This window comes from Ambystoma mexicanum, chromosome 3p (assembly GCF_040938575.1).
Source record: "Ambystoma mexicanum isolate Mex_15411 chromosome 3p, UKY_AmexF1_1, whole genome shotgun sequence".
Taxonomy (NCBI): Eukaryota; Metazoa; Chordata; class Amphibia; order Caudata; family Ambystomatidae; genus Ambystoma; species Ambystoma mexicanum.
In genome coordinates, this window is record NC_090925.1 from 104,178,173 (window position 1) to 104,183,838 (window position 5,666).

The following is a 5,666-nucleotide window of genomic DNA, read 5'->3' on the forward strand; positions in this document are numbered from 1 at the left end:
ACTGCCAAACAGAACTGCATCATTGGGGCCCATCGCTGCTGCTCTACGACTTGACCCCAGCCCAGTGCAAAGGCACCCATGCTTCTGGTCTGATGCTGAATAGCCTGGCTCTGTTGAGATCCGAAAGACAAGAACTAAGGTATTTTGGGAACATAGTACTATTGTTTTTTGTGTTGCAACTGTATCAGCTCACACCTCTCCAGAAGAGTACAGGTTGCCCTCAGACTGCGCTACCAAAAGAGTGAAAATAAGTTATACCTGTTGGGCTTGCCTGTTTCACTTTTATGATTGGGATCACTGCTGCATGGATATTAAGCGCATATCATAGATCAAGATCATAAGCAACTTCCAGAAACCTTGGCAGGTGATCCACTGAGGCCCATTTGCAGGTTACAGTGTGTTATTGGGGTACTACTAGGGTAACATATTGTGCTGTACATGTGGTATTCGCCATGCTTTGATACCCAACTGGCCACATCTATAACGTCCATTGTACTTGGTATAATGCATGGACATTTTCATCAATCCGCACTGTGCTTAGAGGTAAACGTAACTGAGCTCACGCTGTTGTTCTTTGTCTCGAGACGAGGAAAAAAAGCACTGCAAAGATTAAGTTTCTCAACTGATAAAGGTTCATCTTCCGTGACATTTGCAATTCAAAAGAACTATTTTTGGGGCAGACAGGCTGTGTCGTTGCAACCCCTGCTAAACATATGTCCAGAGATGACAAACCTTGAAAGTAACTCTGCACAATGGCCCTCTAAGCAGCGGCCCACGGGTAATCAGGGGTTCAGGAATCCACTGTGCTGCCCACGCCGAGAGGAACTCCTGCACAGCACCTGTCCACATAATCCTTCGCCCGGGCCAGCACTCTCTTCTCCTCACCTCACCACCTCCTCCCTTCATCTTGGCTCGCATTTTGCCCCTCGGAGCACCATGCAAGAGAGGACGGGCATGTCTGGGCCGGAGCCCGTTCCTCTCTTGCATGGTGGGTCCTACTTGCCTGAAATGGGATATTTAAATGCAAAGTAATTGCTACTATATTAATCCCATTGTTCATAGTTTGTGGGAGTACTGGGCAATTCTATGGACCCACACTCACTGGAAATTAATGGTATTCCCGAGGTAACCCTCACTATGCCGTGATACAAATTAGTCTCTCCTTCCTCCATCATCAAGTCCCAAGATCTTATTGGCAAATTTATTTATTTCTGCAATGTCGGATAGCCCACAAACATTGCATAAATAAATAAATTAACGCTTTGTGGCTGAGGACTGTAACCATGGGTTCACCAGAGGAAGTACAGTTTTGCGCACAGGTACATTTAAAAAATAAAAAATAAAAAAAATATATATATATTTTTTTTTACTCTAGAGTTGTCCAACATACGGCCACGAGGGGCACATAAAATGGCTTGGCGGGCCGCCTTGTGGCCCGCGGGCCGTATGTTGGACAACCTTGGTCTATGCAATACAGCAATAGAAGTGAATGGAGACCAGAAGGTCTATACAATGCAGCAATGGCAGTGACTGGCGACCAGTGGGTCTGTGCAATACAGCAATAGCAGTGACTACAGGTACCACATGTCCTATCCCCCACACATCCCTCCTGCCCATCCTAACTCCACACTCACCAGACTAAGATCACGCACTATCCCTGCCCCCATTCATAGCCTACCCAATACCACGGCAAGCAGAAACCTCCGGCTAGGCTCACATATTCCTCACCACAAGCGCACCCCATGCACCAAAAACACCTCCCACCCGCAGTCCCCCCAGACCTCCCCCACCGCCCACTCCGTTGCCTCCCATCTCTCCTTTCTGCCAGGGTCGTAATGAGGCCCAATATGTCATACTAATGCTTCTAAGGTACAATGCAGGTGGTACCAACAATAACTGTAAACTTACAGGAGTCACACACAGCCAAGTATCTCTTGGAAAGAAAACCTTAAAAACAGTAGGTATAGTATACCACACTGGTGTCACAACCGCTTTAGGACACTAGACTGCATATGTCAAAAAAAGCTTTGAATGTAACAACACCTCTGTTACTCCAAAACATAGGTTACCAGCAAATCTATCGCATGCCTAATTAATATTCCTTCAACCCAAATGTAGTCATTAAACTGTACCACAATTAACAGTTAGAATACGCCAACAGGTATCTAACTACATCCATAATACTACAATACTACAATAGTACTTTTAAAAGTCTATATAACTAGAATTCGCCAACAGGTATCTAACTACTTAAAAATTACCCTCCATTGTAAAACACTTCAAATACGCCATCACAATTCTTATACGACAAAACATCTTATGTAGTTAGAATACACCAACAGGTATCTAATTATTGTAAGCCTTCCCTTAATCACAACATACTTCAAACAAACATACTATCACATACTATGTGATAACAAAATACTATCACACTTACACCTCACATAATTGTAATCCGTTTTTTTCATTGAGTGTAAATTTATTTTCCTAATGACCCAATGATTATTTAATGTCAATACAACAGCAGTGTGTCATACACTAATGTTGTACCAAACATAGTACTTGGAATGTACTTTTTATGAGGGGCTAAAAAAGTAAAATATATATGTAAAATTGTATAGAATGAAAGCTTTTAAACTATCCTGCTTAACAAATTATACTGTTTTTTTCCACAGAAAATGAACCACAGATTCCAGCTTCATAACGCTATGGAACTAAGTAACCATACCAAGTACAATCAAATACATATATAAGAACTATCCTCAATTGTACTACAATCATAAGTACCATATACAGTTCAATTGTATCATTCCACCATATTACAAACACTTTATACTCCCACTACATTACCTATAAGCCCTGAGGTAGAAGGGCTGGAGATAAGCTGTTGGGCTGCGGCGGCGCCGTGAATTATTTGTTTATTTAATTAGGAGAGAGACTTGAAAGCCTTGGACTGCGAGAGGGCTGCGGTCTGAGAAAACAGAAGAACCATAACTCAGCACCGCTTACCTCTCCCCTGCAGCTGCCTGCACTATCATCATTAAAGGCATTCAAGGCAGAAAGGTGAAAAGGACACCTTTGCCTTGAAAAGCACGAACTGTATCCAGTGTGAAGCGCGATCCACATTTCACCCAGCTGGTCTCATTAACACGCCCAGAGCGCCCTTGCGGCGTAAGCCCTGAGGTAGAAGGGCGGGAGATAAGCTGTTGGGCTGTTTGGCGGCTTTGGGGCGTGGAACCCGTGCAAATCAAGGGCAAGCCACATCTACCTGGCTGTTGGGTTGTTTGCTACGTTGGAAAGGTGGTGCACTACAATTTGAAATTGAAAGCGATAGCACACAGTATCGGTGACTGCAGTGGGGCAGGCTGCCGCAGTAACACTTGGAGTTGGTGTGCACACGAGAGGAGCTGCAAAGCCCGACCAAAATGGGACGCTTGATTAGTGAACCGGCAGAGTGGGGGTCAGAGTCGGTGGCGAAAACAAGGCTCCAGGTAAGAAAACGACTGGCCTCACACCCGGCCATCCTTACTTTACCCTCACCAAAACTCCTCTTGAAAGACAGACCAATTCCCACCTTAAAGCAGCTGAAACTTCCCTTTAAGAAGGACATGATTATACTTGACCACGATCCACTAAACTCCCCGCAAGAGCTGCAAGAGAGTGTGATAATGTCAGTTCATACATTACAAGGGGAGGAATTAATTATCGAAGGAGACTCTCTGGGACCACCACTGCATCCAACAAAAATGACGCATGTGGCCTCTAATACGGCAGAAGAGAACCTGGAGGTTTTCCTACCACAAACACAGACAAGGGAGGCACAGCGGGATATCCAGGTCCCAGATCCCAATACCTCAAAATCAGAAAAGAGCCCTAATGTGCCAATACGGAACCTAGTTGAAATAGAAAACCCCCCATATTGCCCCAACCTGAGGACCCCGCTTTATACTTAGAGAGTAGTCAGACCACAACGGAGGATTATCTCCCCCATCTCGCTACTGCAGACTCACCTCACCCAGCGGATAGGCCAATACTTCAAGTCAGTCAACCGGGCGAGGATGCTCAGACAACAGAAGTGCATCACATAAAGAATAATGTGATGGGTGGAACACAGTTGGTGCTATCCTCTTCGCGGAAGAAAAAACAGATGCCCAAGCCACTAGACCTTGACAACTACATCCTGCCTTTAACCTCTGAGATTGAGAACAACTCGGTAGAAGATCTCTTGCCATTGGCAGGGAAAATCCCTTTGTCAACACAGAGAGATCAAGGGAGAAATAATTAAATCCTCACTAAAGACGTCGAAATAATAAAGCCCTTAAACAAAGAGACTTCTCCAGGCATTCATACACAGCAAACCTTAACACAACCTGGTGACCTACCGACCCAATTTAATTGTGAAAAGTGGCGCTCAAAGCTGGTGAGAAATGCCCCTGAGAAATTGATTGCTCGAACCCAGGAACGGTTTATGTATGAATCTGGGACAGGAGAGATCAGTGCAAAAGATTTAGAAATCTGGCATGACAAATCTTTTTGGCCAGAGAAGGAAGCACCCGGGAAGTCCCTGCCCACTTGGAGCAGTAACAACAAAAAATACCCTGATGCCAGCCCACTAAGTGAGAAAAACCATACCCCTCAGTGGGTCGGCAGAAATCCAATGGGATCATCAGGTGCACTAATAGGGAATAAAAGAGAAGAACGAAGGCACACAGAGAAAGCACTACAAAGTAATTCAAGCCTGGCAGAAAAACTTATAAGGATATTTCGATATTAACTGGAAGAATTATGACAGAGAAAAGGAAAAGTCTATAATTTATTAAAGAAAAAATAGACGCGCTCGACATGGAGGTGACCTTCGAGACGTGGAACCAAAGAGCCAGTAGAGCTAAAGAGAGCGCCACCTCCCCTGCAGTAAATAACTCCGCAAATGGGAATAAAGAGTCACCCATCCAGAGAACCTATGAGAACTTGGAAACGAAAATCGATGACAACTCACTTGAAAAAATAAGGGAGCTATGTAACAAAGGGAGAATGGAGGACTTCGCACACATACAAAATGTAGCGATGGCAGCCTTGAATATCACAGTTGCACCATACCTCAAACTCTATGAAAACATAAATGACTCTCTGCAAATGGTCCTAGCAGTAAACACCAAAACAAGAGGATGGATTCGGAAGCAGATAAGTCCAATAAATGGCAGGATAGGCTAAGTGATATGGCCTGTCGGGACTCCAAGGATAAGCAATTACTGATGGAGGCAATATTGGAAGCCCAGAAATGGCAAAGTGAAATTATCCAACAGTTTCTGGCTAGAAACTCAAAGCCTCTTGAATCCAGAGTGGAAACAGAAAAACCCTGTATACTAGATGATAAACCATCAGCCCCTTCGGAAGAAATCACACAGAGACCAGTGAAAAGAGGACCCCTTGTCCTCGGGAAGGGCCTAAAAAATCAATAATAGGACATGAAGAAAAGAAATCCACTCTGCCTAATAATCCTCTACAACTGACAGAAAAGGTGTCAAATGGCGTGAACCCTAAACCAAGTTAGGAAATGTTCCAAGAAACTCAAAAGGAAGGTAAACAAGTGGCAACAACAGAAGAAAAAAACAGCTGCAAAAGATCTGCAAAAAAAATTGGAACAAAAAACGAAGAACCAAGTAATA